Genomic DNA, 26,035 nt, shown 5'->3' on the forward strand with positions numbered 1-26,035 from the left:
AATGCAAGGTATTGAAATGGATTAGAATAAACTTATTTTAAGTTTTATTTTTTCAAATATCTGTACGTTATGAAACTCCATTAAAGATCATCGTTCAGCTTGTAGTTTACTCTTCAGTCCTTGGAATCGTGGCTTCTGCAGCCTTAAATTCTGGGTTTAACTCATTTCCTAAGCATTAGGCCACATCTGTAAGTGATTTCTTTCATCACAGCCCCACAGGACGCGTACTTCTGAGCCCTTTCATGTCTGAGAAAACCTTTCTGCTGTCCTCCCAGGAATGATAATCTGGGGTGACAATCAGAATTCTCCATCACACTCGTCCTCTCATATTGCTCCTTCTCCCCTGGTGTTTGGTTTTATGGGGAGAGCTAAAGCTAGTCTGATTTTCTTTCTTTGTAATAAACTTTTATTTTCTCTTGCATTCGGCAAAACTTTTTCCTTATCTGTACAATTCAAAACTTTCACAAGGATGTTTCTTGTTGCTGGTCTGTTTTCCTGTTGCTCATTCAGTCCTCTGGCAGAAATAGCAGAAAGTCCCTTTTTCCTATTTTATAAAAATAATTAATTCAACTTAACTTGCTGTATTTTCACCTATCTGTATTCTGAGGAATTTCTGTACTGTTTTCCATAGTGGCTGTACCAATTTACAGTCCCACCAACAGTACACAAGGGATCCCTTTCTCCGCCTCCTTGCCAAGCACATTATCTGTTAAAAAGGTACTCTTATAAACTCCATTTTAATAGGAAATCAGTTGTCTCTTGAACTTGCCTGGGACCACAGAGCCAGCGAGTGCAGAGCCGATGTTCAGCCAAGACTCCTCACCCCCATCCAACATGGTCTTCTGCCCCAGTTTGTCCTAATTTGTCTTTCCTCCATACTTTCATGGCTGGGCTTCTGCTTTAGATTCACAGGTGGAATGAGGTTTTGAATCTTGTTGAGAGAGATATTAAAAGTTGTGTAAAATCATCTCCTGCTTCTTCCTATAATTTTACTATTTAGGAAGACAGGTTGTCTAATGTCAAAGATAGACCCCTTCTTTTAAACTTTGCTTTTTTCCCCGGGGTTATTTTCTGTCCCTCTGCCCTCCCAGGTTCAGAAGGCAGAGGACACAGAAAAACACTCAGTATTTGGTTCACTCACTATTGAGAGTGGAAATCAGTTCCAACCGAGATGGTCAGAGTGGGCTACTGCTCATATCTGTCAGGTTTAGGCAAAAGGGAGGAGAGGAAAATTAGGTTTCCTATAAATGCACAGAACAATCCAGACACCCCCCAGCAGTTTGGGGGAGGTGGGAGGGCAAGAGAAAAGGAAGCGGGTGTTTTGAGACTCTAAGCACCAGAAGGTGGCCTGGCTGTTTCTGTGATGTGTCTCAGTGCCATGGGGCAGTGGCTCTTGCCCCCCTTGGCCTTGTCAGGAATTGATGTCACTTGTGACTCCCAGCTCAGTGAGACCCTGTGCTCCTGGCATGATTCCCCAAGCCCTGGTTGAATCCATGTGTGCTCCTGATGTGCCCACAGCCCACCCTCACCACCAGGCCTTTCCTTTGAAGTCAAGGAAGGGACTATAATAATGGAGTTCTGCCAGAACCTCTTTCTTTAACTTAGGAGGCATGAAAATCCATTGTCCTTAGACCAGGTGCTTTTAAAAACCATATAAACCAGGGATGCGGGCTGGGTGGAGGTAGGGAAAGGAGGGAGGTGGGGAATAGGGACATCTATAATAGTGTCAATGATAAAAATAAAGTTAAAGTTAAAAAACTATATAAATCAGCTTAGGTTATTCTGCTTAAACCCTTCAATGTCTCTCTATCACTCTTAAAATCCAGACTTCTCACTGGGGTCCTTGGGGCCCACCAAGATCTGTGTTTGCCTTCCTGGCTTCAGGCAGTACTCTCTGCCCTCCTTGTCCGCGCCCCAGTCAGCCACGCTGCCCTCCTTCAGGTGCCTCCGGCACGCCAGGCTGCTCCTGCTCCCCTCTCAGACCTGTTGAGTATAGTCTCTCCCTGTCATCCTCATCACTGGCTCCTTATCATGCAGGTTCTAGCTCAAAGCTCACCTCCTCTTAACCACCTGTAGCGATAACCTGCTGCCCCCTGCCTGCCCCTGCAGGCTATCCGTTAAGTCTGGCAGGGGTTCTTACTTAGACATATCTTGTTTATAACTTTGTTTATTAATCTTCAGTCTGGCTCCTCAAACTGGAATGTAATTTTCATGAGACCAGGAACTGTGTCTTTCCTGTTCCATGTCCCCAGTACCTAGGGCCATTCTCGGCACACAGTGTCAATACTTGTATGTATAGGCGTCACCCACTCGTCTGCAGGCAGTCAGCTCCCTTCCACCAGGCCAGCCTGCCTTCCGTCACATGCATTTCCAGCAGCCTTGCTGACTTCACAGCACCAGGCTACTTTCTCCCCTGTTTTTATATCCACCTGGTAATTTTAACCTGACCAGTGGTGGAGGGAAGGAGGTGGGGCAGGTGGAATCTCTGATGAGAGCTCCAGCTTTCCTACAAGTTCAAACTAATCTACATCAAACCCTTTCTCTCTTTGCCTGACCTCAGAGGTCAGGTTCAAGAAATTGGAGAGACCTCTGGGGAACTGGAGGATGCACAGTTCTGCCTGGAGTGACACCTGGTGGGCCATGTGACTTCTAAAAGAATCCTCCACACCCAAGTTCCCCATTGCTGGAGGATCTCCCAGGTGCTGCAGAGGAGACCCCAGGTTGCTTCGAGGAAAACAATTGTCAACACAGTGGGGCATCCCATCAGGTGAAGTTCACGTGTAAGTCACCCATGAGAAGCTGATGCACCTCTCTACTTGGTACCATCCCCAAATCAGAGCTCCCCCCACCCATCCATTCCCTGAAGTCACCTGACATACCAGCTTTCAAGCAAGAACTCCAAGGAGGCTCAAGCCCAGATGCAAAGTCTATGCTCTGCCCTGCAGGTACAGAGTGAAGCTGGGCACATATGTGTGTAGCCTGAATTCCATACTCACAGATTAATAAACTCTGAGCCTGTGCCCATCAAGCCCAGGCTCCTGACTTGACAGGCAGGGCAGCTCCAGTGAAGAGAAGGAAAAACACTTCTCCCAAAGGTCATATGGTAAGCAAATGAAAGAACCTCCACTTTGTCCCTAGTGTCCTGGTTCAGGTCTAGGACATTCTCACTCCACTGTGCCTCCATTTCCCCATGTAGGCAGGATTCTCAGCTAGGAAGAGTGACAAGCAGCCAGTACCTGCTACCCTGCTCTTCCAGCCTTGCCAACCAGGGAATTCATTCCCCAGGAGGCAGGTGGGTCACACTTACGCTGTCCGCTCCCCCCATGCCCCCAGCTCACGGAGGATGCAGGACCCCTTTCAAGCAGAGAGAAGAGCCTGAGTTCCATCTGACACTGCAGCACGCAGCGGAGGAGGGGCGCTGCTCAAAGTTGCACCTAAAGCCCCATGTTCCCAAGTGGCCTCACCTGGCCTTGCCTCTGTGTGTGGCTGACTCACAGAGGCAGGGAGCTTCGGACCCGACTCTGGGCAGAGCGAGATTAGCTCAGTGTTCTGACTCATGAGGTGATGTCAAGACAATCCCAGGGCACACAATCAAACATTCCAGAGACAGAAAAAGGCCATAATTACCAATCGGAGAGGAATATTTTAAACACCTTAAATCGATAAGGCTTAAAATTGGGCCTGTTTCTCCTCGTTTCTCACCGCAGAAACTGTCGTGGAAAACCCCAGTGCTATAAAGTGTATCTTTCTCTGAGGAGGAGCAATTCCAGCAGACTGTCAGGAGATGAGCCGGGGGAGGAGCCCCAATTAGGAAGCTTTGCGTGGTAAGTGGGGTCTGACTTCTCACCCCGGGGTTGGCAGGGCCCATCCAAGGAGAGCAAGCTACGCATTAGTCTCTATCACAACATTTCATTGTGCTAAAGAAAACCATCTGATTGGTGAAGAGTAAACTCACTTAATAAGCTCTCTCCCTGCCAGACATGGATTAAAAGTGATTTTTTTTGCCTAAATTACATTTTATTTTCTCACCAGCTGCTAACTCTCTGAGACAGATTGGGAGATAAATTATCACAGCAGTGAATGAATCTAATTTTTCAATATAATTCACGGTAATTCTATATTTTCCATACAAGATGGAAATAGCACTGGCTCTTTGCCAAGAACCAAACTTTCAGAAAACCACAATATCCTGGACTCTCAGAAGCCTGTGCATGTGGAAGGTACAGACCAAGGAGCTGACAGAGAAAATTCCCGTGGGCTTGGGCGAGGGTGGGGACAGAGCTGAGAGGAGGACTTAGAGAGAGGACGGCAGAAAGCAGATAGGGGGACAGATGTGCCTAGATGCCTGCACCCTCGGCCAGCCCCTGACAGCGCAACCCTACAGACCTCCCTTCATGCCCCACCCCCCACATTCCTGGCTCGTTTCTCCTTTCTGGAATATTCTTCCCCCAGTTCTTCGCATGGATGATTCCTGTTCAATTATTGAAGTTATGACTCAAATGTGAGAGGTCATCTTTGGGCATTCAGTAGGACAGTCCCCTCCCAATCACTTCCTATCACATCAGCCCATTCTGTTTTCTCTATAGCAGTTCCCATTGTCTGAAACGGTGACTTTATTTATTTTGCTGTTGTTGGGTTCTGCGTCCCTCCACAGGACGGAAGTATCATGCAGGGGGGGTCCTTCCCAGTCTTGTTTACTGTGTGTCTGGCACCACGTGGGTGCTCTGTAAATATTTGTGGACACTGACATACAAACAGGAAAGACAAGGAGAGGAGTCGAATTCATTGCAAACACCTCATCAGGTGCTTAGTCCCAGCAGCTCAGTGAGGGTGTCATGTAGCGATTTGTTATCGTCAGTGGATCATTGACAGAAAATTGGGAGTGGGGAGGAAGAGAGCAGCCCTTGACATGGCAGCCTGGCTTGCCTGTGAGCATGACTGCACCTCGTGTCAGGGAGCAGTGTCTCAAGGTCCATCTTTCCTCCGCGGGGCCTTCTGCCAATACTTCAGGAGAAATTAAAAATGGTAACTATGAAGAAGGCTGTTTACTAACAAGTCTTTCCCAATCAGAATCAGAATGAGCACAGCTGAGGCCAGCCTGGTGCTGCCTGACCTGCCTTCCTTCCTATCACCCCTGGCGACCTGAGATGCAGCCAGAGTGCCTATCTGAGCAGCCGGATGGGACACTGAGTCCAAATGTGCTTCAAAAATTGAAAGAAGTGGCATCTGCTATAGGGGAGAAGTGTGGCTGTGCTGTTTGCTTTAAAGAGGCCATGACCAGCTCCGGCTTGGATCTGTAAGGAATATAAATGATGCTATTAAGTCCCTATAATTTACAAGTCATCCTTTGCACAAAGCTCTGTGAGAAAGGGTATGGAAACCATATATTGAATGTCAGGGACTCTGGGGTATCCTCATCATTCTCTCTGCCTGTGGAACACCAGCTCAGCCTTGAGGGCTCAGCTCAAGTGTTGTCCCTGCAGAGCCTTCCTAGAGTATCCCTCCCACGCCCTAGTTTAACCTGTCTCTCTGAGTCTTTTCACCTGTATTTAGTCTTCACTTCAGTTTTACTTTGAATTATGGTCCCTTGTTTCTGCCTCTTTTAGTGAAAATTCATCCAGAGGTGAAACCATGTCTGAAAGCTCTTGATATCTCTCTTTATCCTCTCCAGTACCATTGCTATTTCTTTGCCTATTGTCTATAATCAATTAATATGTACTGCATAGCATTACACTGGAAAGGAGGCTGGTTAGCCACTCTCTTTCGGTGCCCAGCCAAGGACCATACATATTAGAAAAAGAGTCCTTGCAAAATCAGTGAACCTGAGGAGTTGGGGAGAGAGTAGGGCTATTCACTTCCTTTGTGGTAAAACTCTGTAGTGGAAGTTGGCCATTTTTGCCCCAAAGTGGTAACAGTATTTCAATGTTCAGCTGAGGCTCCCCACTTCCCTCCGTCTATTTTAGATGGGGAGGATTCTACCTTTAGTCCCAGGGGCAGGACCCGTGACCCAGGTCCAAGGCAATGAGAGCTCCATGTTCCCAGGCTTGGCTGGGGACCAGGGGCTTGAAATCAATGGGATGCCTGAGGCTTTTTGTGTGCTTCTCGGTCAGGGACAGGTGTTTTTACCAGCTATGCTCAACGCTGGGAGTAGTAAGCTTTGAAGTGGCTGCCACCATGATGCTACCATAAGGAACCTGAGGTGGGTGGGGGAGACAGTGTAAAGCAGAACTAAGGACAACAGTGAGAAATGAGGCCCAAATATACCCATTGAGCTTTGAATCCTATTAGACCTGAATATGGTTTTTCTACACTTGGACTTTTCAATTATATGAGTTGGGTTGTTTGTCATTTGTAACCAAAACACCCCACACCCTCAACTAGTATATCCATCATGCAAGCACAGGTGAACTGTGACCTGAGTAATGAGTAGGGAAGAGCCAATCTGTGTAGTCAAGGAAATGTTCAACCTCACTTATAATCAAAGAAAACCTATTAAAACAACGAGATAGCACTGTTTGCCTAGCAACCTGGCAAAGATTAAATACAATGTTAATACTCTGTGGAAACTACATAGACAGTGTGTAATAAGGGTGTCATGGAAAGGGTATTCATAAATTGCCGGTAGGAGGATAATTTGGAGAGTGATTAATAGATGCATATTAAAATCCTTAAGAACATGCAAACTCTTTACATGCATCAGGAAAGAATTCTAAAGAAATAATTGAGAATGTGTGTATTTTGCTAATAGAATAAACATTGTGATAGGTGTTTATAAAGCAGTGAAAAATTGAAAATAACTTAGATGTTCAACAATACAACATAGGTTAAGTATATTTTGGTGCATTCCATGATCAAATATTATGTATTTATTAAAATTATGTTTTAGGATAGAATTTATTTATATGGAGAATGTAATCAGTGGTAAAGTGGCAAAGAAAGTATATGGAAAAAAACAAGAGCGACAAACAACTGGTAATAAGTCTTCATTCTGAATAAAGAGATTAGAGTATTTTTATATTTTCTTATTTTGCATTTTTCCAACTGACTCCAGATTTCAAATTCATTATGGATTTGACCACTATTCACCATCCCCATGGCTACCAGCCTGGTCCAAGCTGCCATCAGCTCTGGAGTAGATGATGTGCTAGCGTCTAACTGGTGTCCCTGGTGCCCCTTCAGTCCACTCTCCATATAGCAGCTGGGGTGACTCTTTCAACATGTTTATGAGGTCATGTCTCTTGTTTGCTCCAAACCCTCAGTGGCTTTCCATCACACAATAAAAGCCAAAGGACTAGAGTTGTAACCAAAAGTTTTCCACACTTTTGCTTAAACTTTACTTCCTCCAGAAGGCCTTTCATGATCACTCAAATTCTAAACACATACTCCCACCTCCTCTGTCATCTTATTTTGATTTAGGGCACTTATCAATACCTGGCATTATGATTTAAATGAATGTAATTTGATTCATCACATACCTTTGCCACATAAATGTTAGTTCCTTGAACGTAAAAGTGGTCTATTTAATTCATTATTTTATCCCCAGTGCCTAGAATAGGGTCAGGAAACTAGTAGCACTCAATAAATACTTGTTGACTAAATGAATGAATTAGAATTGATTTTATTTAATTTTTTAAAAATATTCAAACCCTATTTAAGAAGAGGTTTCTAGAGAAACACAAAGACAACAGTAAAGGCAAAAAAAAAAAAAGACACTAAAAGAAATTGAAGCCTCAGCACCTATAGCTGCAGCCAATGGTAAACACAGCATTACTGTTAGCTTTATGTATCTTGATACTCTTTTCTTGGGCACATACATACTACGTATTGTTACATCTTTTTAGAGGATTGACACCTTTATCAAGTAATACTCCCTCTTTATTCCTAATACTTTTTCTTACTCTGAGGAGTGCTTGCCTTAAATCAAGTAGCTACTTGTACTTTCTTTTGATTTGTATTAGCAAGGCATATCTTTCTCTTTTCCTTTACATTTTTCTCCTGGCTTCTTTGAAGATTTTTCTCTTTGTCTTTATTTTCTGCAGTTCCATTATGACATGTCTATGTGCAGATTTTTTGGTATTTATCCTATATGGTATTCTCTTCCTGAATTTGTTCAGTATTTGTTATTAATTTTGGAAAAAATTTCATTATTATTATTTCAAATATTTCTTTTGCCCCTTTCTTCTCATTTCCTATTTCCTGTATGTTGCAGGAAATTTTGAGGAAAGAATTGGTGAACTTGAAGCGCAGTCAACAGAAACTCCCAAAACTGAAATGGAAACAGAAAAAACAATAACATAGACTTAACAGAGCACTAAGAACTCTAAGAAAGTTGCAAACACCATACTGAGAGGGAAATTTATAGTATTATATGTAAACAGGATGGGGCAAAAGTAGGTTTATAGTTGTGAGTATGCGAAACACTGTTGGGAATCATTCTGCCTGGTTTCGAAAGCCGTAACCCTATCGACAGGTGAAAAGGCCCCATGGTTAGGGAACCTTGGGACCATAAGCCACTAAGGAGATAAAACTTATCCTTCTGACAGGAGCACAACCTCTGTCCCCTTTACTTCACCCTGCTTGGCCCCTGGAGGATGGCTGGATAGTCAATGATGGGTAAGATTCCTCAAGGAAGGAACAACCTAAGACAGGCAAAGTCACTAAGCAGCCATGAAGGAAAGACTTAGAGGATTGTGGAGGAGGGACAAAAGACCCTCACCCCTCGGCTTTATCATAGCCTGAGTCTTCATTCTATCAGTAAAAAGCCTCCTAATCTCTTGGTTGCCTTGCTTCCCCTACCTGATTCAGCCCTGTTACAATGCTGGAGGGGGTTCAGCCCTGTGCAGGAACTGGCAGTTCCTGGCTGAGGTCAGGGGGGCAATCAGGCCTGAGAAAGAATGCATTAAATCCTGTGAAACCTGCTTTGCTAAGAATGTGCTCAATTTAAATATTAAGGGTCCAAGCACAAAATAAGTTTGTTTCCCACGATTTTATGGCTGATTGGTGTTACCCTATCTACCACACCTTGACTCAAAAGGACCCCCATGATCCCAGAAATGTTATCTGTAAACCATATCTCCTTTCTTTGATATGCATCCCCATGCAAGCTAAGCTCAATAAAAGCCCATTGAGAGAGAGACTCGAGACATTTCTCCTATGAGAGACTGGCCAGCCTTTTCTCCCCATGCAGATCTTGTCTTGGTAGGCTTATTCTCATCCACAGCAGCTGGGAGAGCTCTGCTAGACAAAGCTCCCCCACAAAACACAGAGGTTATTCTTGTATTATTATTTATGAATTGTTGTATTATCTTCCTTATGAACAACTGTGAGCCTACTTTTGCCCAACCCTGTATATTAAATAAGAATAAACCCCAGACACTCAATATCACTAATGATCAGAGAAATGCAAATTAAAACCACAATGGGATATCATCTCACACCTGTCAGAATGGCTGTCATCAATAAATCAACAAAAAACAAGTGTTGGCAAGGGTGCAGAGAAAAAAGAACCCCTGTGCATTGGTAGGAATGCACTCTGGTACAGCCACTGTGGAAAATAGTATGGAGGTTCCTCAAAAAATTAAAATGGGAACTGCCTTATGATCCAGCAATTCTACTTCTAGGTATATATTTGAAGAAACTCAAAACACTAATTTGAAAGAATATATGCACCCCTACATTGACTGCAGCATTATTTACAAGAGCCAAGCTATGGAAGCAGCCCAAGTACCCAATCAATAGACAAGTTGATAAAAAAGCTGTGGTACATATACACAATGGACTATTACTCAGCTATGAAAACAAACAAAATCTTACAATTTGTGACAACATGGATGGACTTAGAAGGTATTATGCTAAGTGAAATAAGTCGGAGAAAAACAAATACCATGTGATTTCACTTATATGTGGAATCTAATGAACAAAATAAATGAATAAAAAAACAGAAACAGCTCCATAGATACAAAGAACAGACTGAAGTTGGCAGAGAGGAGTGGGGTTGGGGGACTGGGTAGAAAAAGTGAAGGGGTCAAAAAGTGCAGATTGGTAGTTATAAAATAGTCATGGGGATGTAAAGTATAACACAGGAAATATAGACAGTAATATTATAATAACTATGTATGGTGCCAGGTGGGTACTAAAAATATCAAAGAAACACTTTGTACAGAATATGATTGTCTAACCACTATGCTGTACACCTGAAATTAAGACAAAATAATATTAAATGTAAACTGTAATTTTAAAATGTCAAAAAGAATAAACATCTAAAATCAATGATCTAAGCTTCCATCTCAAGAAACCAGAGAAATAAGAACAATATAAATCTAAAGCAAGCAGGAAAAAAAAAATAGAGCATCAATAAAAATGAAAATAGGAAAAAGCAGAGAAAAATAATAAAACCAAAAGCTAGTTCTTTGAAAAGATCAATAAAATTGATAAACGCTAGCCAGGCAAAAAGAGAGAAGACACAAATTACTAATTAATGTTACAAATAAAAGAGGGTCATCAGTACTGATCCCATGAACTATAAAATAACAATAAAGAAATACTATGAAAACTCTGTGTCCACAAATTTGATAACTTAGATGAAACAGACCAGTTCCTTGAAGGACACAATCTACAAAAACCAAAAAGAATTAGATCATCTTAATAGCTTCACATCTATTAACAAACTTGAATGAATAATTAATGACCTTTAAAACAGAAAGCACCAGGCCCAGATAGTCCCACTAGGGAATTCTACCAAACATTTGAGGAAGAAATGATGCCAATTCTCTACAGTATCTTCCAGAAAACACAATTAAATAGGACATTCCCAGCTCATTTTACGAGGCCAGCATATCTGCATACCAAAACCAGATAAAGACATTACAAGAAAACTACAAACCAATGTATCACATGAGCACAAGATGCAAAATCTTCAACAAAATACTAAAATATTGTACCCAACAACATATTAAAAATTATATACCAGGACTAATTAAGATTTACTCCTGGTAGGCAAATCTGGCTCTGCATTTGAAAATCAATGAATGTAATCTGTGATATCAACAAGCTTAAAAAGAAAAATTATTTGATCACATCCATAGATGCAGAAAATGCATTTAACAAATTCCAATGCTCTTTCATCATAAAAACTCTCAGCAAACTAGGAATAAAGTGGAATTTACTCAACTTGATAAAGAGCACCTACAAGAACCTACAGCTAACATCATACTAAATGGGAGAAACTAGATGAGGCCCCTAAGACTAGAAATAATGCAGGGACTTCCCCTCTCACCACTCTTACACACCATAAGTTTAACCTAATGAAATAAAACTGTAAAGGACAGTAAATGTATACAGACAACAAGGAAGAAATAAAATTGTCATTGTTCACAAATGACATAATTATCTATGCAGAAAATCCCAAAAGTCAACAAAAACTGGCACTAATAAGCAATTTCTGAATTGCTGGCTTCTTCAGCTCCAACTTTGGGATACATAAGTCACAATAAAGACATAAAAAACAAGGAACTCACCATGGTGTCGTTCCTTGGGTCCTGAGGTCCCCAGCCAGCCTAACATATTCTCTCTACTTTTCAGAGTCTTCTTCTATTTGTCCTATAGATGACGTGTATTATCCATAAATTTTTTGTGTTTAGTGGACGGAATAGAGAAAAGTACATGTAATCCATCCACCCAGAGCAGAAGTCCTGGAGCCAGGTTTTTAATAAATAAAACGCATCATGTCTCTTCCCTGCTTAAAATGTTCCAGTGGCTTCTTATGAAACCAAAGTCAAAATCCACACCCCTTTCCCTCATCCACAATTCACGCCCACCTCTCCGGGCTCCTGTCTCACTGCACTTCTCGCCCATTCAGCCAAACTGGCCTCCTTTGTCTTTCTCAAACATCTGGGCTCATTCTTCATGAGAACGTTTGCACCGGTGCCCCTACTGCCTGGAGTGATTCCCCTACATTTGCAGATCTCATTGTAAATATAGCCACTAAAAAGACACCTTCCCAAATACCTAATCTCTATCATAACCCACGTAAGCACTTTTTCTGGGTTACTCTTATTTCTCTATGTTCCATTACGATCTGAGTGCTTGTCTCTCCGTAGAATACCAGCCATGAAAACAGGTATTAGGTGTCTTATTCATATTGGTATCCTCAGACCCTAGAATAGTGCCAAGCACAATATAAGCCCTACACACACACACACACACACACACACACGCACAATTGTTGGAAATAATGAATGAACAAATGTACCTGCATCAACCAGATATAGTCTACCAGTGCCTGGGAAAGACGGGTCAGAACCAGTCAGTAGAGCAGATGCAGAGTCAACGGTAACAAGTGTTGTGCCCTCTTTTCTCCAAGTCAGATAGTCAGTTAAGTAATGCTCCAGTAGTAGTATAAGTTAGAGCAGACAAAACATTTTTATAGCTTGTAAGTGAAAAAAAATCCTTTGTAAAGGTGTATTTAGGTCAAATATTAACACATGTGGAAATCAGTGAAAATAAAAACACTATATATAAAAATCTCTGTAGTGTAGCAAAGTCAGGTTAAGAGAAAATTAATTGTTCATTTTTAGTGTTATACTAGCATTTATCTGATTATAAAATAATGCACTCTCATTGTTTTCAGAAAACAGGAAAGGACACACAAGAAAATAAAAACTGGATAACCACTGACAACATTTTGGTCTATTTTCTTTTTTTTCCCCCTATGCAGGTGTAGATATAGATTCACAGATATATGGATTTGGTTTTTGCCCAGTTTGGGCTTATAATTGAGAGAAAGAGAAAGAGGGAGAGAGAAAGGGAGAGAGAGAAAGGAAATGAGAATATGGTACCTTACCTATTTGGGAGAAACTGAAGAAAACCATTCTGAGGATAAATTTTGTCCTGGTATTGGCTGCTAGGCATATGGTCAGAGAATGAGGTGTTCTGAATGCTTTTGAATAATTAGTGAGAGAAATCATGAATTTGCATCACTTTATAGCCTTTTGATCATTTTAAATTCTTCAATTATTTAAAAATAAAGTAAGTCAATAAGCACTCTGCTTAAAATATAAGAAAATACAGTTGGTTGCAGAAAACAGAAACTCTAGCTCAAGGATCAAATGGAATCATAAAAATATAGAGGGTACTCATGGGAATTCACAGTGGGGCAGGACAGTGAGGCCTCTTCCACAGCTCAGGCTTGTATCCTGGTTTCCCTTAACTGCAGTTTGCATGTGGCTTTGCTGGTGACAGTACTGATCTACACATCTCTGACATAGCAACTTGGATCCCTACAGTTAACAACCACAGTCTTTGAAGGTCTGTTCATTGCTTTTCTGGTGAGTAGGGATTGAATGATTAATCTTACCTTTTGGAAGACCTGTGCTTGCATCAGCCAAACATCTACAGCTAAGAAAGGAGGTAGGGTCATATATTGGCAAGGGTGATAGCAACAAAAGCAGAAAGAAAGGGGGGAGAGTAAATGGTAAAATACATAAATTTAAACTAGTAAAGCTAATCAAAACAAATTCAAATTAACAATATTAAAATCTGAAAGCTGTTACAACCCACATAAGATCATATTTTTAATTATTAAGGTATATTATGCCAAATTATCAGATACTTTGAAATCTTAATAAAGAGGGACAAAAATGTCTTTAAAAACATGTCATTCCCAACTTGATGCAAGAAAATATAGAAAACAATGGTAGGCTTACATAGGAGATTATTTACAAGGGCCACAAAAACATACTGCTAATATGCCCAAAACAAATGATTTTTGTTTGCTACAAATTGTTCCAAAACAAAGAAAGGAATTTCGGGGTGCCCATATTAGTATGAGGTCAGTGTGATACAACACTTGAAACCTGATAAAGATATCACAACAAAAGAAAATCTATACTCACATCATACTTGAATACAGATATGAAGTATTGAAATAAAATATCAGTAAGCAAAATCATAAAAAGAATACACCAGAAGCATATATAATTCCAGTAAAATAAAAGTGATTTATAATGAGGAAATCTGTTTATAACAGCCATACTTTGTATAACATATGCTGTTCTAGAAGATCTTAATAGTTACTAATATTGCCTGTTTTATTATTTATGCACATATTCCATTGTAAACACAAGTAATAATCATATTTCTACCAGATACAACATTTAATGAGTCCTGGAAAAAATTCTTAAGAAAAAGAATGCAGTCTTACCTGTAATTAAATACAGATTTCCAAGCAGATTAGACATTGTAGAAATACTAAGGTTAATTTTCAAACATTAAATAAATAAGCACTCAAAATGCATTAAATTCTTTTAACTAGTCATCCATTGTTAGTCATCTACCCATGTAAATATTGACAAGTTAGGGGTGTTTTTCATGTCACCACTTGGCCCTCATCCATTCATTCACTGGCTGAAGTGCCTACAGCACAGGTGGCAAACACAGGCCTGTGGGCTGAATCCGGCCGTTCACCTTGTTTTATCCAGCCTGGCACCTTGTTTCTACCCAGCAGCAGCACTGAGCTCCTTGTCTCTAGTTAAGGAGTAGCTATATTTATACAGTCCTAAAATCACATTTGGCCCTTTGAAAGCAACCGTGAGGCTGATGTGGTCCCCTGGTGAAAATGAGTTTGATACCCCTGGCCTAGAGTAAACTCATCTAAACTTTCCTACCACTTAATGTATGTGTACATGCTATAGGCAGAGGCAGGAAAAGGACACTAAGAACAAAAACCCAAAGAAAATTGGAAAGAAGAGATAACAAATAAATAGTAAGATAAGGAAACTTAAACTAACCTAGTAAGTTTAATTAAGAGCAAATGTGCATCATTTCAATAGTTAAATAAGAAACAACACAACCATTTCAATGGGTAATACAAAAACATTTAATACAAACTAACAGCTATTCCTTATGTTAAGTATTTTAAATAAAAGAATAGAAATATCCCCTTTTATATAAAAAATACCCATACACAAAAACCCAACTGTAAGCTTAATGATAATTTAAAAATTATGTCAACTTTAAAATAAGAAAAGAACAATTATGGTAGATAAACATATAATTATTAATCATTAAAGTGGGAGTTTTAGATAAAGCAATAAGACATTAAATTAAATTACTTGAAAGGACTGTTTCTCAGACTTTGACAAAGACCAAGTGTCTTGAAGAGGAATAAAAAAATGATAATAATAATAATGACAACGCAATAAACCTTAAGGTAGGATTACTACCATCCCCAGTTTACAGCTGAGGTTAGAAAATTTTTCAAGGGTCACACAGTTACGTAGAGGTGAAGCTGAAATTCCAATCCAGGAAGTCTGGTCCAAAAACTATGCTCACCACCAATCCAGTGATATGCCAGGCTCTGGGATAAGTACCACATGTCCATGAAGTTCTCGCAACAACTCTGAGAAGTAAACATTCTTTTCTCCATTATAGACTGTGGCAGCTGTGCAGTAAAATATAGCTCAAAAAGTCAGCAGGCTTTTGTAAAACTCAAAATTACCAAGAAATACCTATGTAGAAAGATTTTAATAATAAAATTTTAAATAAAAAGCCAAATATCTCACATTATGTTTGCTATAATTACAAATAAGGAAGAGTGTATCCATTTAGACAAAGACTAAAAGGGATTATGCCAAAATGAAGAGCGTTGGGGCAGAGTAATGGGAGTATGTGTGCGTGTGTGTTTCTTTACCAAATGCCCATAGAGAACATTTAATAAATAATCTCAGGTTGCAAAGTGATATGCAAATAATGAAAATGGAAAATACTGTGAGGATTTGTGTTGAAGCATCTATTAAAGCATTAAGTCAGAATAAGATTTTTAACTGTGGAATTTTAAGTATAAATCAGTGTATACTTAGGATAAATGTTGGAGAGGATGGGAAAGGAGACAGAAATAATTACTCATGCAAGCAACTGCCTCCTCTGTCACTCCTGGGGCTCCTTGCTTTTGCTCAAAGCAATCTCATTAAATTACTGTGTCCAGCTCCCTAACCCAAGGCAGGACTGCACCTGAAGCAAACCAGATGGATTGAGAGCTCTCTGGCCTCCAGCGTGAGTCCACCCCAGCAGCCAAACTATGGGCCACCAGTGTTTATACCGAATTGCTTCATACACATGTTAAACTTAGGTGAATTCAATTCTACTCACTATACAAAAAGGAAAAGTGGGGGTGGGGAGGAAAAATAAGCATATTTTAAAGCATTTTTCAAAAATGAAGTCCTTAAATATCAGTACTCAACCAAAGACACAACCATATTTCAGTGCTGGAAGAAAACATTGCTGCATTGGACTTATTGAGAGAGTTAAACTGTATTTTGAATATTAATTTGAATATTAATCATTCTTACCTTATAGTCCAACTTTAGAAATTAACTCAAAATGAAGATGCAATTCCACTGCATAGTCAAGAATGAAATAGAGACGAGTGAATGATACAGTCTGTAATGCATTCAGTCAAAAACCAAGGCTTATTCCCCCAAATAATTTTAATCCTTTCTGCAAGTGTAAAGCTTGCGTAATCACTCTCTTGGTGCTATGTACAGTGCAGTTGTGTTAATTAAGGTAAAACTATTCCACTTCTATAACGAAAACGCCCAAGACACAGTGGCTTAATAAAGTAGAAGTTTATTTCCTGCTGTAACAGTGCCGACAGTCTAGGCTGATAGAGCTTTGCTCCATGAAGTCTGTGAGAATCCCAGGACAGCTTCTTACTTTTCCATGTCCTTGGATCTTCCCCTGATTTGCATTGGTAAAGACAGGTCCACTGGCACAGCAGCACTCCAGACCCCGGGAAGTGAAACACAGAGCCACAGTCAGGAAAAGCAGCTCATCTTTCGTTGGAGATGACTGAGGATTATAATAACATATCACTCTGCTCACATCGCATTACCCTGACTTAGCCATGTGATTGGACCTGCCTGGGGGAGAGGCTGAGGAAAGGGTCTCTGAGTGCATGTGACTCTGGAAGGAGAGAATGAATGGAGGGGTGGGGGGGGGGGGGAAAGGCAATGGAGTTTGGAGGGAGAGGACAGTGAGTTTGAGGGACATAACTAACAACCTGTCTCTTTGGGGGAAGCTGAGCTGCCACTCTAGCCGATCTCCTTCCTGATCAGAAATGAGACATTTTCCTGGCTCACAAAACTTCCATTCCCAAGAAAAGTTAATGGCCACTGGAGCCTCCTTATTCATGCACAGCCCCACTCTTGTCTCTAGGCTTCACCAACAGTCAAAGACTGCAGGGATTTCCATGCTCAAGACCTTCGATCAAACCCTGCCTTCACACAGGGCTTCACACAGGAGTCAATAACTCACATATGTGCATGCACAAAACATATTTAGGAACATGTTCATAGCAACCCATCAGAGTCTGCTTACAGATGCCCTCTGATAGTTGCCTCTGACTGGAGAGGAGGCGAACCAGAGGTTATCATCAGTGGGGGGAAAGGGAAATGTTTTCAGGGGAACTGGGAAGAGCAGTTCCATATTCTACAGTCCCCACTGTATTTGTCTGGGGGTGTTCTATCAACATGCTTTAGTGACAGCAGATAGACATCACAAATAAACACAGAACACAGGTACCTCTGGGACCGGAGGGGATGAGATTCAGGATGAACAGGAGGGTGAGAAGGTCTAGAGCTGAGTGTTATGAAGAGAAACACTTTACAGCTATTTTCTCAGAAGTTGTCATCAGAGATTTTTGAGATCACATGGGTCCGGGTTACACATCTTTACTTCGTGACATGCCAGCTTTGGGGGTCTATGTCAAGTCACTTAGTCGTCTTCAATTTCTTCCACAGCAAAAAAAACCCAGACAACCATGACTAGCCGTATGGTTAAACTGACTATTTGAATACAGCCTGGAGCCAATGACAAGGTCTCAATAGTAAGTCATGTTTTGTTATTGTGATTACCTCCCTGGGCTGTTGTGAGATTTAAATGAGATACCATATGAAAACACCTCGGGCAGTGCCTGACGGGTAATAAACATAATTCTCTTAGGTTAGAGCTCCTAAGGGCTCTCCTAGACCCTCCCACATTAGAACTGCATTAGGAGGTTTCCCCTTTGACAGAATCTAAAGATAAGCCAGAAGGATCAGCAGTGGGGATGGACTGAAATGGTAAGAAAGGGAGGAGGAAGAGGAGGACATTTGTTAAATATCTATTATGAGTCAGGCACTATAGTGGATGTATGGGTTCACTAGAGGCAACTTTGCCTCCTAATTTTATTCTGAGTTGGCCTTTCTTATTAGCTTCCTGTTGCTGCTATAACAAAGTACCACGGACATGGTGGCTTATAACAACACAAATTTACTACCTTACTGTTCTGGAGATTAAAAGGCTAAAATAGGTTGTCAGGGTTGTGTTCCTTCTGAAAGCTCCAGGGAAGAATCTGTTTCTTTGCATTTTTCAGCTTCTTGGCTAAGGGTCCTTTCTGGGCATCACTCCAACCCCCTTCTTTGACTCTTACCCTCCTGCCTCTCTCGTACACTGACTCTTGTGATGACATTGTGTTCTCATCTCTAGACCCTTAATCACGCCTGCAGAGTTCCATGTGCCATGTAAGGTAACATTCACAAATTCTAGGGGTTAGAACATGGACATCTTTGGGGATCATTTTTCTTTCTACCACACCTATTCTTACAGTCTCTGTAAACAAAGACCCCATGAATCTCAGGAGTGAGCAAGATGGGTGAAGGACAATAGCAATGTTTGTGTCCTGCAACACATCTACAGTAGCCCCCCTTATCCAAGGGGACCCCAAGTGGATGCCTGAAACCTCAAATAAAACCAAAACCTACATATACTATTTTTTCCTATACATACATATAAAACTTAATTTATAAATTAGGCACAGGAAGAGGTTAACAATAACCAATAAAAAATAGAACAATTATAACAGTATACTGTGATAAGAGTTGTGTAAATGTGACATTGCTAAGTAAAACAAGGGTTGCTTGAACACAAGCACTGCGATAGTTGATCTGATAACCCAGACGGCTACTAAGTGACTAAGAGGAAGGAGTATGTACAGCAGGGATATGCCGGACAAAGGGATGACTCTCATTCCGGGTGGGACAAAGTGGGACGGTATAAGATTTCATACACTACTAAGAACAGTGTGCAATTTAAATTTTATGAATTGTTTCTTTCCGAAACGTTTATTTAATGCCTTCAGTCCATGGTTGACCATAGGTGAATGGAACCACAGAGAGTAACACCACAGATAAGGGGGGACTACTCTATCCAATGTGTATAGCATAAGTAAAATCCAAGTGACCTTTCAGACCAGTAACTAGTAGAAGATGCCCGTACCCTAGAACTCGACAACCCTGCTCCTTGGTGAGTCCACTAGACCTTGCCCCTGTAGGTGTGCTCAAGAACACAGGCTCACAAATCTTGAGTGGTTTCCTTTCTACTTGTGAAAAATTGGAATGTGTTTCTCTCCATGAACGTGGATTTAGAAATCCCTGCAGTGGGGCACCACACAGACCCGGCAGACCTCAAAGCCACCTAAACAGCCTGGTGGATCCTGAGAAACAACAACAACAAAGTCACAAGGGAACACATACAATACAATATCAATTCCTACAAGTGACTGTAAAATATTCAAAGAATTATATATTGTTTCGGAATACAGAAATGGGTAATAAATTTTTTTTAAAACTTCTGAGAAAGTAAACACCAAATTTAGGATACTAGTTTCTGTTGGGGAAGGAGAGGAAGGAGTGACTGGGGAAGGAGACATATGACATCTGTCCAGAAGGTTCCAGCCATGTGATGTGAAAAATAGAGACACTTACTGAAGAAGATATAAGATACAAGAAACACTGTACATAGGACAATGACTCCTCAGTCCCCTTCAAAGCAGGCACCTTGGGATCTCATACAGTTCTCCCAATCGCCATCAACTGCCCCCTCGTATTTTCCTGAATCTCATTAAATTCTGAAATCTCTTCCCTTTCAAAGGTGATTTTAGTTTTGAGAAAAGCCAGAAGTCACAGGGAGCCAAACCTGGGCTGTAGGGGGGCTGAGTCACCTGGGTGATTTGTTGTTTCACCAAAAAAAACACTGCATAAGACATGATACATGAGCGGGCACATTGTCATGATGAAGCTGCCAATCACCAGTTGCCCATAGCTGCAGCCTTTTGAATCATCTGAATAGTTTGTGCAGAGGAACGTTCAATGTAAAATTTGATGCAGATTCATTGCTGTACTTGCTCAGTCATTTTGAATACGACAGCCATTTAGCACACATGCTTATTTATTGGCATCTGACTAGTTCAGTGACTGACTAGTCACTGACTAGTACAGTGAAGTTGTCATTGTTCATACATGCATATTCCAGTCCACTCCCCTTGGCTGCCAGGTTACATCATGTTGTGCAAACTGTTCTCGTTACATTAACAATGGCTGGACTCTTTCTGGATACGCATTGTGTGTATTAAGCTGGAAAATGACCACATGAAGGTGCTCATTATATCACTCATTTTGTAGGTATGAAATATTTCATAATGCAAATTTTAAATGGTGACCTTGAAAATTTTAAGCAAAAGTATAGATGTTTTCACTCAAGTATCTTTAAGACTTGAGGAGATAGGATTCTTGACAGAGGTTCAGGGATGGGCAGGATACTGCTTCTCAAAGTGCCTAACCTGGAAGCAGAAGGAATAACAAAGTCAATAAACCCAAGAGGAAGTCTGCAAGGCTGAGGAAAGACACAGGAGAGCAATGGGGAAGGAAAGAAGAGGTGGCCTTGTTTTGAAAACTATCATTGAAGATTTTTTTTCAATTTCAAATGACAAGAAAACCAACTCAAACCAATTCAAAAATAATAATAATAAAGGGAACACATTAAAAAGTCTAGATATAGTTTTGGCTTTAGACTAAGGTATCTCTATTGACCGCTGACAAGCACTACTGACATTTTAGGCCAGATGATTCTACATTGTGGGTGGCCTGTTCTGCTCACTGTAGGATGCTTAGCATCATCCCTGGCCTCTAGTAGTAGCCTCCAAGTTCTGACAACCAAAAATGCCTCCAGACATTGCCACATGTCTCCTGGGAGCCAAATTGCCACTCTCTGGCCCGCACTGAGAACCACTGCTTTAAGAGAGCTAACCTAGTGAGTGACTCAAATGATATCACCAGGACCTGGTTCCTCACACCTTCTGTAGCCTTGGCTTCATCCCCAGACCCCATGTAGTGGTCTCCTGGCAGCTCTACACTCGCACCTTGTGGTAGCAAAATGGCTGCCACAATGCCAGACCTCACAGTCTCGTACCCTACTGTCCAGGCAGACAGAAGTGGTTTCTTGTGATCACTTGTACTGAGCAGAGACCACCTCTAGGGGTGCAGAATCCCCAGCATATGTCTCCTCTACCCTCTGTGGTCTGATTTGCTAGGTGTTCATAGCTGAGCAAGTCCCGGAGGTGAGAGGGACAAAAAAACAAAAAAACAAAAACTGATTGGCTTAAGCCCACAGGACCCACTGCTGGAGCTGGGATAAAGTCAACTTCTACCAAGACACATGGCTGAGGAGGCAGGCAGGGAGGCATCCCCAAACTGCCTGTGCACCCCTCCCTGAGCAGAGTATGCTGGCCTGCAGCTATCCAAGTTCTGCCCAGGCAAAGGGGCCCTAGGGAGTTGCTGCGGTTCGGCAGAGACTGCCGCATGAGAACGGACTGCTCCGGCCCTAACAAAACATGCCCTTCCTGCCATCCCTATCCCCCTGAGCCCAACTCTGAAATGGTCTCAAACCTCAGCAAGTCCCAGTCCAGCTGGGAGAGAAGGAGAAACGCTGAGCTGGGAAGCCAGACCCTGTCCCTCCCCACTGCAGAGGACCTCTTTTGTGGGCCACGCTCAGCGTCAGGGGCAGAAAGAGCTGGCCTTAAGACAAGTGCAGAATTTTTATTATCTAGGACCAGACCATTTTAATTACTGAATTGAGACTGCATTTGTGGTACAGAGTGACCAGAGATCTTTTTATTACCGGAAAGCCAGGATAAAAGCCTGAGACAGAGATTTCATCCTCGGGCAAGGCAGCAATCGTCCCCACTAGATACATTTTAGGGAGAGAATGGGAGCAAAAATCAAACTGTGCTTTAGCCGTATCCATGGATTGTGCTTGTTCAGTGCACAGGTTCTGTGTCCATTAATGAAGCCCCAGGAAGAAGATCCGGCAGGACTGTGGACACACATGAGGGCCCAGGCAGCAGGCAATCCCACCCCCTGCCTCCTACCAGGGAGCCTGGTCTGACCCACGGATCTGAAGAACCCGTGGGAAGAGGCTGCAAGTGATCAAAGATGCAATGGGTTTGGGGCAACCTCAAGGCCAGGTAGGGGCAGACAAATGTCACAGAGCAGAGAACAGTGGTCCCAACAGAAACCTTTTAAAGGCTAGTCTGGAACCTGCTAGGGAACTGCAATCTCCCCTCCCCCACCCCCCAGAGCCTCATCTAGACTCCCAGGCTAACACGGTTATTATTTACTATCTGCCCTGATTTTCTCGCCTTCTGCCCCAAAGCACCATCCCCTGGAAAGCAAAGGTTACACCAAGTGCTGCTAGGCCAGGGGGCTGAAGGATTTGGGGCTGGGGTCCTGAGTTTCCCTTGTTCCAAGCAAAAAGGCACACGCAGGCACTTAATCCCTCTCCCTCCTCCATGAAGATGCTCAAGGGCCATGCCATGCTGCTCATAAATGCTCCCCACCGGCTTCTTGTTTACTGGGCTGGTTTGGTCCTTAATGGGGCAAAAAAGCAAATGAAATGGCAGGAATCAGCCCAGTCTTAATAAAGCCGAAGCAACAACCAGCAACGAGCAATGAGCAACGCGGGGCTCACAGAAACTTCTCCCATTTTGACAAGTGTATGCTAATTGCATTCTGTCTCCTTGCAAATTACAGCTATTCCTCGGGTTTTAAAAAATTTGACATTTCATTTTGATTGCAGCGGCTTCTAGTTTCCTCTAGCACAGGGGAAGCGGGGGGGTGTTGAGAGCAGACAGACACTGACCTCATGGCAGCGGGGCCTCTGCTGTTGTAGGGTTCAAGGTCTTCGGGTGGGGCTCCATTTTTGACCTCACAATAACCACCTTGAACCTGGATGATACATGGGGCCTTTCTGCTTCTGGCAACTTTACACAAACTGGGTCCGAACTTCCAAATTTCACATCTCACGTGGATCGAGGGCTCTCCCTGTGTTTTCTACAAATTCCTGACTATACTTCTTCCTGAGTGGCCCTGATTTTGCCCCTCTGGCCAGTTGAGGTTCCATCATTCAACATCTTGTCCGAGGGTTGAGGGGTTACCAGGAATTCCATCATGTGCGGCATTCTGTGCCCCTAGTGCAGAGGTTCTCCGAGTGTGGTCCAGGGATGCATGCAGGTCCTCAGGCTTTTCCGGGGTATCTGTGAGATCAGAACTTTTCATAACCACACTAACAGGTTATTTGCCTTTCCACTCTCATTCCCACCAAAATGTACACTGGAGTTCTCCAGCATCTACATTATGTCTGGTGATGTCTCCATTCAGAGAGCTGATGGAGTGTGCGCTTGTGCATTCTGGTGTCTTAAAATGTTCTCACTTTTGATTTCTAATATGGTCCCTAAGTATCAATAAACGTAACACACTTATGCAAAAGTTCTTTAGGACCTTTGACCTTTTCCAAGACATCAGACAGTGTCAGGGGCCCCTCTCAAGCCCTGCTGCTCCAGCCCAGAGACTGCACCCCTCCATGCAGCCCCCTGGAGGGGAGTCCAGTTAGCCCTGCTCTGATTGCTTTGCAAACCAAGGCCAGTGGGAAGCTGGTCTGCCTTCCACAGCCGGCCTAGAAGTCTGGTGAGTAACTATTTTCCGATCTCTCTTCAAAGATCTTTCAAATTTAGCAAAAGAACTTGACAAGATTTGTGACATTCTTGAGAAGGGAGGGATATCTTGTGTAATCAACACACTCTTAAGATCTAAGTCTTTCTTCATTTTCATGGCCGAATGTAGAGTGTTACTGCCCATTTTGCAGGCGGCAAAACTGAGACTCCAGGAACAGATGGCGCAGACTGGATTAGAACCCACTAACCTGTGATTGGTAGTTTGAACAGCCAAGCCATGGAGCCTCCTAAAGTCTGTTTTGAAATATTCTCTCCCTGTGTTTGCTTTTCCCCCATCTTCTCCTCTCTTTCCCCTCCTTTCTTCTGGCTCCCCCTCCTTTTCCGCTTTGAATCTCCTCCCCTCATTTTCTTCCTCTAAGCTATTTAAAGTGCTGCTGTTTTATCGTTGTCATTCCTTCCCTGGAAATAACAATGAATTTAAATAAACGCAAATGGCAGAGAAATACAGACAGTGATACTTGAACAGAAGCTGGGATGACCCTGTTGGTGCCATTTCATGGCTCCCCTGACTGCAGGCAGGACTAGAGTCCTGGTATGAATTCCCCAGCCCTTTAAGTCCCCCACCGGGTCTCAGTGGAGAGTCTGCTGTTCTCCATTCAGTCAGTGGCAATGGGCTCATCCCACCACCCCCTCTAATCCCCTTAGATGTCCCCATTGGTCCTATTTCCACCCTGTTCCGGAAAAGGAGTTTTCTAACTAATGCTACAGATCTACTCACTCTTTCATTATTTTTTCTGAGGCAGGATCTGATGAGAGGAAAATGAGTAAGATACCATCTCTGCCCTAAAGGACAGACCAGTAAAGAGACAGAGACACAATCAGATATAGTGCAGTAGAATAAACACAGAAAAGAACCCTAGAGCATGAGTCATAGAGCACATGAACTTGGCTGTGACTCCTGGAAGGCTGATGGGGGTGGGGGATGGGGCTGAGACTGGAGAACAGGAGATAAGGAGCTAACTGAGTTGGGTGAGAGGACTCAGGAGCCCAGATGGCAAAGTTTGGGTTATGGGTTACTCCAAACTCCAAACTAACAGTAATATCTTAGGGGTTTGAATGTGTGTCTGGATGTGTGTGTGCATGTTTTGGGGGGTTTAGCATGGCAAAGAGTGAAATAGAAACATGGACATCTAGGAGTTGTGTTTGTTTTGTTGTTTTTGTTTTTCTGGGTTTTTTGTTTGTTCGTGTGTTTTGTTTTGTTTTTTTAGGAGGGAGGGAAGGAGAAAGAGAGGGAGAGAAACAGCACTGTGAAATAGAAATATCAATCAGTTGCCTCTTATACATGCCCCAACTGGGGACCAAACCCACAACCTAGGCATGTGCCCTGATAGGGAATTGAACTTGCAACCTTTCACTTTGTGGAACAGTGTGCAACCAACTGAGCCACATTGTTCAGGGCAAAGCGGCTCTAACGAAGACAACAGAAGGTGGTGGTTAAGGACACTGGCTGTGGAGTTAGATGAATTTGCCTATCACCAATCTATATGACGGGACAAGTCCTTTAAACTCAGTTTTACCATCTATAAAATGAAAGTGACAATAGTAACTATTTGCAGAGTTATTATAAGGATTAAATAAATTAATATATGCCAAGTTTTGGAAAAAAAATATATATATTGCCCTAGATTAATATATAAATCTTGGTTGCTAAGCATTTTAGTATTGTTTTAAAGAATAACTGAAAAAGCCCATGTAAAGCATTCAGCACAATGCCTAAAACACAGTAGACCACCCATATAAGGGAAGGAATTACAGCTCAACATCACCCTGGGTAGCATGGGCTCAGTCCGACAGGGATAGCAGGCATCAGGCATGATGGCAACCTGTCTGCAGACCCCCTTCTCGAAAGGGAGCGGGGCTGCAAGTACACCGACAGGCGGGAATGTGTATGTCAGAGGAGTCTTTGGAGATGACCGCTGCAGGTGAGTGGCAGGCGGAGGGCAGCCAAGCTGGGCAGCAAGCGGCTGAGCCCGAGTTTGGACATCCGTCATCAGTGGTCATCCTCCGAGGAAGCACACAACCAGGCTCAGGAAGATGAGGGCAGCCCTCACAAGGAGGTGACATTTCAGTTAGATGTGAGAAAATGAGTGGGCATTTTCCAAGACTGTGTACACAAAGTCACTTAAATGTCATTTCTACCACACTTCTCAAAAT

The sequence above is a fragment of the Phyllostomus hastatus genome, unplaced genomic scaffold (genome assembly GCF_019186645.2).
Source record: "Phyllostomus hastatus isolate PE091 unplaced genomic scaffold, TTU_PhHast_1.1 phas_scaffold_182, whole genome shotgun sequence".
NCBI lineage: Eukaryota > Metazoa > Chordata > Mammalia > Chiroptera > Phyllostomidae > Phyllostomus > Phyllostomus hastatus.